Source organism: Bubalus bubalis, chromosome 17 (assembly GCF_019923935.1).
Source record: "Bubalus bubalis isolate 160015118507 breed Murrah chromosome 17, NDDB_SH_1, whole genome shotgun sequence".
NCBI classification, from domain to species: domain Eukaryota; kingdom Metazoa; phylum Chordata; class Mammalia; order Artiodactyla; family Bovidae; genus Bubalus; species Bubalus bubalis.
Window position 1 is genome coordinate 51152005 of NC_059173.1, and position 12025 is coordinate 51164029.

General features: G+C 38.7%; 1 pseudogene; it reads right to left on the bottom strand.

Moving 5' to 3' along the window:
- Positions 1-3711: 3711 nt before the first annotated feature.
- On the bottom strand, positions 3712-4480 carry LOC102402374 (annotated as a pseudogene).
- Positions 4481-12025: the final 7545 nt, after the last annotated feature.

A 12025-nucleotide genomic window follows, 5' to 3' on the forward strand; every position in this document is an offset into this window, starting at 1 on the left:
TTTGGAGAGACATAAGATCCAGAATAGCCAACACCACGCTGAAGGAGAAGAACAAAAGTAGATGCTACACAACTTAAAGACTTACTACAAACCTCCACTAATAAAGACAGTCTTGGCAAAACAATAGAATGGAGAGCCCAGAAATAGACCCACATATATGTGGTTAACTGATTTTTTGACAAAAGGAAAAAAGGCTAAACAATGAAACAAAGATAAGTGTTTTCGACAAATGGTTCTGGAACATCCACAAGGGGAAAAATGAATCTGGACACAAACCTAGTAATCTTCACAAGAATTAACTAAAACTGCATCATAAGGGCCTTCCCTGGTGGCCCAGTGGCTAAGATTCTGGCTTCCAATGCAGGGAGCCAGGGTTTGATCCCTGGTCAGGGAACAAGATCCCGTACGCCACAACTGAGAGTTCCCACGCTGTAATGAGTATCAAAGATCCCAAGCGCCACAACAAAGACCTGGTGTATCCAAATAAATAAAAATAAATATCAAACAACAACAACAACAAATGCACCATAGACCTAAATATGAAATACAAAGCAATAAAACTCCTGGAAGATAACATAGGAGAAAACTTAGATGACTTGGGTATAACAATGGCTTTTTATATACAACTATAAAGGTATGTTCCATGAAGGAAACAATTGGTAAGCTTAACCTCATTAGTGTAAAGCAATGTTAAGGGAATGAGAAAACAAGCCATGGACTACAAGAAAATGTTTGCAAAAGACACACCTGGTAAAGGACAGTTATGCAAAATACACACAAAAAAGAAAAAAACAAAACTTTAAAAATTCAATAGTTAGAAACAAATAACCCAAGAAAAAAAAGTCAGCCAAAGACTATAGCAGATACCTCACCAAAGAAGCTAAACAGCTGACAAATCACCATATGAAATGATGCTAAATGCTTCACATCTTTTGTCATCAGGAAACTGCAAATTAAAACAAAAATGAGATACTGCTACACACCTATTCAGTTCAGTTCAGTTGCTCAGTCGTGTCCAGCTCTTTGCGACCCCATGGGCCATAGCACGCCAGGCCTCCCTGTCCATCACCAACTCCCGGAGTTTACCCAAACTCATGTCCATGGAGTCGGTGATGTCATCCAACCACCTCATCCTCTGTCATCCCCTTCTCTTCCTGCCTTCAATCTTTCCCAGCATCAGGGTCTTTTCAAATGAGTCAGCTCTTCGCATCAGGTGGCCAAAGTGTTGGAGTTTCAGCTGCAACATCAGTCCTTCAAATACCCAAAATTCAAAAGACTACAACACCAGCTAATAAAGATGTAGAGCAACAGGAATTCTCATTCATTGCTGATGAGAACGCAAAATGGCACAACAACTTTGGAGGACAGTTTGTTGGAGGAAGCATCCTGACACTGTAACATACAGAAATCATGTTCCTTGGTATTTATCCAAAGGATCTGAAAACTTATCTTCACAGAAAAACACATAAACATTAATAGCAGCTTCAATTATATTTGCCAAAAACTGGAAGCAATCAAGTTGTCCTTCAATGGGTGACTGAATAAATAAACATAAATAAACTGCTACATCCAGACAATGGGACATTATTCAGCGGAAAAAAAAAAAAAAAAAAAAGAAATGGGCTATCAAGCAATGAAAAGACACACGGAGAATTTTAAATGCATGTTACTAAATGAAAGAAGCCAGTCAGAAAAGGTCACATATTGTAAAATTCCAAGTATATGACATGCTGCAAAAGGCAAAATTATGGAGAGAGTAAAAAAGATCTGTTGTTGCTAGGGCCTGAGGGTGAGGGAGTAGATGAATAAGCTGATCACAGAGGATTTATATACCAGTAAAAATATTCTGTATGATATTAAGTCCAGCTCACAGGTACCTACTAAAGTATGTACCAAGGTAAGTTATGTACTTCGGGTAATTGTGGTGTATCATTGCAGGTCCACCAATTGTAACAAGTATATGGCTCTTGGGAGGATGCTGATGACAGTAGAAGTTGTGCAGGCATGGTGGCAGGGGATATAGTACAGTACAGGAAAATCTCTTGTATTTCCTGCTCAATATTGCTTTGAACCTAAAACTGCTCTTAACAATAAAAATCTAAAGAAAAAAACTGTCAAATGATCTGCTTTACTAGAAAAAAATACATTTTTAAAGTTTCATAATTAGAGCTATATATTAAGCAACTTTCCATTTATTGGCTATTAACATTTACTTTTTGTGAGATGTCTATTTATAAATTTTGTCCATTTTTTTTTTTTAAGTAAGACCTCTTTATAGTTTACTTGTTTTTGTTGCTGCACACATTGTGAATATTTTTGGTCTAGGCTATCAACTGAGTTCTGTTTCGTGGTCTTGTAACTATAAATGTTACCAAACAAATTGAACTCAAGTCCACTCACCTGATACACAACAAAGCCAAACAACTGACTCTGAGTTGTGGGGAAAGAAAGTACAATATTTATTGCAGGACAACAAGGAGAATGGGCAGCTAGTGTTCAAAAGCCCAAACTCCCTGGTGGCTTTCAGGCAAGGGCTTTTAAAGTCAACATCAAGGGTGTGAGTCACAGAACGTGTGATCCGCTCCTGAACATTTTTCTGATTAGCTGGTGATGAGGAAACATGCTGATGTTTCAGGTAACTTAATTATCCACTGATTGGATGGAACAAGTCTGACATGTGTGCTTGTTGTCAGCATGCAGCCACCATCCTCTACTGGGCAGGGTCTTAGTTTCTTCAGGACAACTCAAAGATATGTTAGATTATTTTCTATACCCTTTCAGGAGGAACTAAGGATCATATGACTCTAATTAACTGCTGAAGTCTCTCTTTGGAACTTGAGGAAGGCCAAAAACGGAGACACAGAGAGGCTTCAATCTGGGAAGGCCCTGTGGGATCCAGCTTGGTTTCATAAATAGTTTTAATTTTACAGGATCAAATCATCATTCTTTACCTTTAATGTTACTATTTGATTTAGAAGCTACTTTATACTTAAAGTTAATAAAATGTTTCCAATTTTCTCGTATATATGAATATGTATTTGTGTGTATGTATATGTGTATATGGGCTTCCCACATGGTGCTAATGGTAAAGAACCTGCCTGCCAATGCAGAGGACATAAGGGAGACAAGTTCCATCCTTGGGTCAGGAAGATCCTCTGGAGGAGGGTAGGGCAACCTACTCCAGTATTCTTGCCTAGAGAATCCCATGGACAGAGGAACCTGGTGGGCTACTATCTGTAGGGTCGCAGAGTCAGACACAACTGAAGAAACCCAGCACAGATATACACCCATATACACATGTATGAGTGTATAATATGCATAAAATATATGTATTTAATCCATCTTGATTATATTTTTGTACTAGGTAAGATATAATGTTATTTTTAGCTTTTCCGTTTTCCCAACAAATAATTGCTTATTTTTCAACATTGTTTCTTACTTCTAATTTACCTTTTCACCACATAATTGAAATTCCATCTTCATCACACAATATATTCCTACCTAAACATGAATAAAACAAATAATCATTAACGTCTACATTAGTAAAATGATTTATATTATGTCACGTTTTAAATTTTAGGTTAAACTTTAAAATAGCTTACTGGAGATTGAATATTTGAGATTTATTTTATTTATTTATTTTTTTATATGTTAAAAGAAAAGCTTTTATTGGGAACAAAAAGATATTTATTTTATTTCTTAGTAATGCATCCAGTAGGGGAAAAAGAAAAGTGGGTACAGGGGAATCAAATACCTTTGCAGGGGGGCGGTGCTCAAGCTGCCCAGAATCCCTTGTCCCTCCCCACTTTGGGCACTTGGAGTGATGTGGGCAAGTGAAAGGGAAGAAGCAGGGCATGATGATAAAGCTAAGGAGGAGGCAGAAGGCACTGGTGGTTAACATCTTGAGCCTGTGGAGGGAGGGCGTGGGCCGGGCCTCCGAGTAAAGCCGGGGTGCCTTGGCATCCGGGCCTGGCCGCTAGTCCTTTTCCTTCCCTTTCTTAGCTTTGGCCTTGGCTTTGGTCTTGGGGCTGCAGGGCTTGGTCACTCGGATGGTCTCCTGGCACTGGGCATTGTATCGCGCCTTCTTCAGGGTCCCTTGGCGGGCTTTGGTGCCTGTGCCCCCATCACACCCCACCCAGGTCTCAAACTTGTACTTGCAGTCGGCTCCAAACTCCGTCTTCCAGTTACAGGGCACCCGGCACCGGATGCGCTGCGTCTGGGCCCCGCAGGTGCCCTCGCAGAATCCCACGCCGCAGTCCTTGCTGCTGGGGGTGCAGGGCCCCCAGGTCCACTCGGCACACTCGCTCCCTGGGCCTCCCTTCTTCACTTTTTCTTTTTGGCCACCGCGGAGGTGAGCGCCAGCAAGGCGAGGAGGGCGAGGAGGAGGAAGCTTCGGCGCTGCATCTCGCCCGCTGCCCGCGCGCGCGGCTTCGCTCCCTCCCCGCGCAGGGCTGTCCCGCTCCGGCCGCCGCGGCCCCTTTTTCCATATTTGAGATGTAAAGTGTTAAGCAGAAAGAATATCAGAATTACTCAGCCATTAAAAAGAATACATTTGAATCAGTTCTAATGAGGTGGATGAAACTGGAGCCTATTATACAGAGTGAAGTAAGCCAGAAAGAAAAACACCAATACAGTATACTAACGTATATATATGGAATTTAGAAAGATGGTAACAATAACCCTGTGTACGAGACAGCAAAAGAGGCACTGATGTATAGAACAGTCTTATGGACTCTGTGAGAGAGGGAGAGGGTGGGAAGATTTGGGAGAATGGCATTGAAACATGTAAAATATCATGTATGAAACGAGTTGCCAGTCCAGGTTCGATGCAGGATACTGGATGCTTGGGGCTGGTGCACTGGGACGACCCAGAGGGATGGAATGGGGAGGGAGGAGGGAGGAGGGTTCAGGATGGGGAACACATGTATACCTGTGGCGGATTTATTTTGATATTTGGCAAAACTAATACAATTATGTAAAGTTTAAAAATAAAATAAAATTAAAAAAAGAATTAAAGAAGAAAATATATTGAAAATAATACTAAAAGATATAGATTTGCTTAACATTAGTATAATTCACATAAACTACTTAATAGTGTCTATCATGGATGTGTGTTACAACGTTGTGTAAGAAAATACCAATGTAATTTAGAATACACCCTATCCATATCTGATATTTAAAAAGTGAAAACCTTGTGACTTCCCTGGCGGTCCAGTGGTTATGCTTCTTACTTTTAATGTCTCAAATAAATGAATAAATAATATTTGAAAATATGGCCATGGACATATTTCAAATTTCAAAACAGTAGTGAATGATAGTCTACTGTTGTGCTTAAAAAAGAAAAAAAATACATAAAATTCCCCCAATGGTAGAAGACGCATACTGTGGAAAAATCTCACTTGTCATTTTCTGTACAAATTGAGAAACATGATGTGCAATTAGAAAACACAATGATGTACTGCAATCTCCAGAAACCTCTTGAGGGTATCAGAAAAATATCCTATTTGAATATTGAGAAGTAAGGAAGCTAATCTGGCCTGATCTATGCAACTTGGCCTTTGAATACTTAAGTTGCTGTCAATCTTCCTTTCTGAATTAATGTTTAGCACAGCAGGAAATACTAACTCATGCAAAACTAAACTGCTGCCAATAAGAAAAATATAGAGTTTTCTATTTGTAAAAAGACACTTTTATAATCAAAAGATATTTCATTTTTAAGATATCTTTTTAAGTATGCAAATAAAATGAATTTTAGTTGTGTAATCTATACATTGCTGGTATAATAAGACATTAAATTACTGAATTTACTTTTCCTTTATGTTTTTATACTGTGTAAATAGTGGGAGTATTGTAGTGCTCCAAAGACATAATTTATGAGATAAAAAAATATTTTTTTAAAGATCAAGTCATGTATTTGAATATAGTTAATGATAGTGCTAACAATGCAACCCATTAGCAAAATATTCAATTTCTTAATCATAGCTATGTAAATATACTAGGCATAATTTTTTCCTTATGTACTTTAACCTTATGCTAAATAAGGTCTTGACTGACTCAGTAAATATGGGAACTAAATCATCAACTGTTACTTCAGCTTATTTTCCTACTTTATAATAAGATGATTTTAAGAGTGGCTAATTTATTTAAAAGAAGGAAAGAAAACAATACAACCATCCTACTGATGATTGTGAAGGAATGTGGTATCAGTAACATATTCTCCAAATTCCGTCTAAAATTAACAGTATATTTTTAGCAATAGCCAAGTTGGTTGTGAGAACTGGACCATAAAGAAAGTTGAGTACTGAAGAATTGATGCTTTTGAATTGTGGTGCTGGAGAAGATTCCTGAGGGTTCCTTGGACAGCAAGGAGATCAGACCAGTCAATCCTAAAGGAAATCAACCCTGAATACTCTTGTAATGACTGATGCTAAAGCTGAAGTTCCCATACTTTGGCCACCTGACTTGAAGAGCCAACTCATCTCCTGATGCTGGGGAAAAGTAAAGGCCAAATGAGAAGAAGGCAGCAGAGGATTAGATGGTTAGATAGCATCACTGACTCAATGGACTTGAATTTCAGCAAACTCCGGAAGACAGTGGAGGACAGAAGAGCCTGGCATGCTGCAGTCCAAGGGGTTGCAAAGAGTCAGACACAACTTAGTGATGGAAAAACAACAATAACAACAAAGCTTTTTAAAATGAAGTAGAATTAATATACTGCATATTTTAACATAAACAAAGCACATGGCAATAAAATAAAAATACATACTTTAAGGCAAGACAATAAATATTGAAACATAAAACTTTGCCCTTGTCCTCCTCCCGCTTGTCTAGTACGCATCATGTATCTGTCTTATATGTTAATCAGACCTCCCCAAAGGCAGAAATACCTGCTCAACCATAAAGATCAATTTTTCTTCTTCTGACACAAGCCATGTAACTCTTTAGAAAATAACATTCCTTTCTCGCTCTCAGTCCTGTAAGGGGTCATGATGAAGTATCATTTGCCTTATATGTAAAGGCATCGTTGGTGAACTTTATGAACAATGCCAATATATAATTTCTCTTAAAGACAGTGACTACTGCAGAACTGACTGATCAGAGGGCCTGGGAGATACTGGGCCACACCCAATAGATGCTCTTAGCTTAAATACCTACTTAGGACCTTACTAATGTTACCAGCTATATTACTTGTATTCTGCCTATTTTACAAGATTATTGCTTCTTGCAATACCAAATGTGTGACTGAGCCTCAGATAAAATTAATGATGAATAGGCCATTTGAAACAACTGATCAAAAATATATTTCTATAAGATAAATGATTGTAACAGTATAACTCTAAATATGGGATGAAAAAAGCAACAAGAGGGAGCCATTTCCTGGATCATAACAGACTCATAAGTTAGGTGGTCCAGAGGCTTTTGGTTACTGTTAACACGGCCTGGTCCAGTAACAGCACACTGAGTGGCTTATCAACAAAATCCTCACCTGACCTGGGAATAAGCATTTCCAGTGCCAAGGGATAAACTGGTTACAAAATACCTCCCAGACTTTGGTGGAAATTAAGACTCAAAGAAAAAGGATTGTGAAAATAGAGAATGTTGTCTACCATTCAGTTCTACAAAAATCAAGTCACTAGTCACTGCAGTGACATGCAATATACCCTAAGAGGAACCAGAGTGAAGATAAGGATGAGGTGTTTTGTGCTCTGGGAAAACTGACAGAACAGGTCCTCAGATAGTTAAATCTTTTCGGGAGAAAATTCTGTGAACCCAGTTTCTTGTATCTCCCCATGCTTAGAAAAGCAATATACCATTAGCTAAGATGTTTGCTCCTCACAGCTGGCAGCAGCCTTCTACTGAGATGTGTTGATTGCATGCACCTCTTCACCAAAATCACATATATACTCTCCTACCCTCTTACCTCTTTAAGGCAGTTTTTAAAGTTCTCTGAGAGCCTATTTCCTGGGTTATAATCCTAAGGTTGGCTCAAATAAAGTTTACCATTTCTTTCTTAGACTGACTATTGATTAATATTTTCATTAACAAAGGTATTTAGTTCATATGATAAAGGCATTTGAAATTTTTTTTGAGAAATATTGTATACTTGCAAGGTATTGAGTAATATCTTATTTTACCTGATAATGATTACCTGGTTTTCCTCATCCATAGGAAAAAAAAAAAAAAGTTCAAAAAATTCAGTATGACTTCAATTATTAGGTAGGCAGTAGAGTGTGACTGTTAAGACCTAGGTATTAGAGTCAGATTAGCTGGATTCTAATTTTGCCTGCAGAAATTACTAACCATAAAAATATTAGTAGGTGGGATACTAATAATAGGCAAGTAATATGGATTTTCTGAGGATTAAATAAGCTAATCCATGAGAAGAACATAACACAGAGCTGGGCACTATTGGTATGCAATAAATGTCACTTTTCTTTGTTTGCTTTACTAACTTGAATAAGTTCCAGAATATTCAGAGAATCGACCTAAAACCTGTTTATTGACCCTAAATATGTCTTGAATAATTCTGTCTCCATAGTGGTAACTATATAGTGCTGTAATAGAGCTTTCTGCAATGATGGAAAGATTCTATAATCTATGCTATCCAATTTAGCCACCAGTAGCCAAGTGATTAGTGCAACCAAGAAACTATATTTTGAATTATATTTTAGTTCAGTTCAGAAGCTCAACCGTGTCCTACTCTTTGTGACTCCATGGACTGCAACACACCAAGCTTCTCTGTCCATCACCAACTCCTGGAGCTTGCTCAAATTCATTTCCATTAAGTCAGTGATGCCATCCAACCATCTCATCCTCTGTTGTCCCATTCTCCTGCCTTCAAACTTTTCCAGCATCAGGGTTTTTTCCAATGAGTCAGTTCTTTGCATCAGCTGGCCAAAGTATTGGAGTTTCAGCTTCATCATGCTTCCAATGAATATCAGGAATGATTTCCTTTAGGATTGACTGGTTAGATCTCCTTGCAGTCCAAGGGACTCAAGAGTCTTCTCCAATACCACAATTAAAAAGCTTCAATTCTTGAGTGCTCAGCTTTCTTTATAGTGCAACTCTCACATCCACCACACACAGCTAGTGGAAAAACCATAGCTTTGACTAGAAGGACCTTTGTTGGCAAAGTAATGTCTCTGCTTTTTAATATGCTGTCTAGGTTGGTCATTAATTTACTCTTAATTAATTTAATTAGCTGCATATGGCTAGTGGCTACAGTATTGTAAACATAGGTCTATATGTGTTATTCTTTAATATATTTCTCAGCTAAAACAAGATCCTTCCAGCTATTCCTGTAAAATAGAGCAATTAAATTGCACTTGAATTTAGGAAGACACTATCCTAATTTGCCTAGAGGTCTTTTTTAAAGACATAAAATTAGTGTTTTTCCTCTGTTCAACTTTAGAGTAATTAATACTTGCTTTCCTTTTGAGATCTTGGGTTGCAGAAGCAGAACTACCTGCTGACCATAGTCCTGAAATTCTACATAAACATTATCACTCGATTCAGGCCTTTTAGTTGAAAGCAGACTTCTGTCCCCTGGTGAACACAGAAAGAGCACAGAGCTCAGGCTCGAGTTTCTAAGACTCAGGATACATAACCATGGCCTATTCAGAATGCCTACTGATACTAGATGCTTCCAGAAGCAAGAAGCCAATTGATGGTCTCTCTCAGGACTTCTTTGCCATAAGATATAGTTCCTCCAAATACCAGTCCTTTAAAATTATCTGATGCGTCCCTTTGGCCAAGTACAGCTGAAGGCTGAAAGATATGAGAGCTCTGCTTATGATGGCCACACAGCTCTGCCTCCTAGGCAGAGTAGGGAGAAAGAGGATGTAGAGAGACTCTGCACATGCATGTGAAAGATATGAAACTTATTCTAATTCCAACCTGAAACTGTGATAGAAATCTAAGGAGCTATGACAGGATCCTATTCTTAAATCATGTAGGTAAGCCTGCAAAGAGATAAAATAATGTGTCTTCAGACATGTTATTAACTAGCTATGTGATATAGTAAGTTAGTTAATTCTCTGCATTGGCTTTTGCATATCTATTGGGCATAAGATGAGAGCCTTGAAGTGTGTTATCTCTAAGGTATCCTCCAGTTGTTTTTTTTTTTTTTTTTTTTTTTAACATAGGCTTTGACTGTGTGGATCACAATAAACTGTGGAAAATTCTGAAAGAGATGGGAATACCAGACCACCTGACCTGTCTCTTGAGAAACCTATATGCAGGTCAGGAAGCAACAGTTAGAACTGGACATGGAACAACAGACTGGTTCCAAATAGGAAAAGGAGTATGTCAAGGCTGTATATTGTCACCCTGCTTATTTAACTTATATGCAGAGTACATCATGAGAAACTCTGGGCTGGAAGGTGCACAAGCTGGAATCAAGATTTCTGGGAGAAATATCAATAACCTCAGATATGCAGACGACACCACCCTTATGGCAGAAAGTGACTAAGAACTAAAAACCCTTTTGATAAAAGTGAAAGAGGGGAGGGAAAAGTTGGCTTAAAGCTCAACATTCAGAAAACGAAGATCATGGCATCTGGTCCCATCACTTCATGTCAAAACAGTGGAAACAGTGTCAGACTTTATTTTTTTGGGCTCCAAAATCACTGCAGATGGTGACTGCAGCCATGAAATTAAAAGACGCTTACTCCTTGAAAGAAAAGTTATGATCAACCAAGATAGCATATTCAAAAGCAGAGACATTACTTTGCAAACAAAGGTCCGTCTAGTCAAGGCTATGGTTTTTCCTGTGGTCACATATGGATGTGAGAGTTGGACTGTGAAGAAAGCTGAGCGCCGAAGAATTGATGCTTTTGAACTGTGGTGTTAGAGAAGACTCTTGAGAGTCCCTTGGACTGCAAGGAGATCCAACCAGTCCATTCTAAAGGAGATCACCCCTGGGTGTTCTTTGGAAGGACTGATGTTAAAGCTGAAACTCTAGTACTTTGGCCACATCACGCAAAGAGTTGACTCATTGGAAAAGGCTCTGATGCTGGGATGGATTGGGGGCAGGAGGAGAAGGGGACGACAGAGGATGAGATGGCTGGATGGCATCACTGACTCAATGGATGTGAGTTTGAGTGAACTCTGGGAGTTGGTGATGGACAGGGAGGCCTGGCATGCTGCGATTCATGGGGTCACAAAGAGTCGGACACGACTGAGCGACTGAACTGAACTGAACTGAACTAGGTTTAAATTCCCTATCTTTGGTGATAGGGTGTCCTCCCATCTCCAGATGCAAAGAGTACATTTTTCACATGAGAGATGTATTTCCTACTTTCAGGGAGACAGGAAGGTCAGGGTGTCCCTCTTGCACTGGCCATTTCTTGAGTAACTTTCCTTAAAAAATAATTAATATGCTGTTGAAGCACATTTTGAGGAAAGCTAGCTTGTGACCCCTCAAAGGTATGGGCAAGTTTCCTACAATCAAAATCTAAGACTACAAATGATAAGTAATTTCTTAATAGGAACTATGTTTTCAAAATATAACAAAGGGAAATTGAAATGAAATACATGAAATTCACTAATTGCCTACTGGCCTGATTTGTACAGAAATACTTCCAAGAGAAGTTTGACTACCACAGTGATACTCTCCTTTCATTGGTTAAGACTATATTCACATAACTGATCCAGTGAAGTATTAACTGGCCTATTTTTTTCTTCACAGTCTCAGGTCAATTTCCACTTTTCATTTTTAGTGAAAAACTGAGTTATCAGAGAGTAGAAACAAAACAGGAGCTAGCAGTGCTTTGTAGTGAAGAGATGGATTCAAGACCGCTGCCACCATTGCCTAACTATGTGACTTCAGGCGTGTTATTAACTAGCTTTGTGATTTGGGCAAGTCAATTAATTTTCTACCCCGGTTTTTGCCTATCTATTGCATATAAAATGAGAGCCTTGAAGTGCATTGTCTCTAAGGTATCTTCCAGCTCTGATTCAGGGCTCACATGTGCTCTGTAATTCCAAAATTATGTTATTTTTTGACAACCAAGAGAATGGTGAA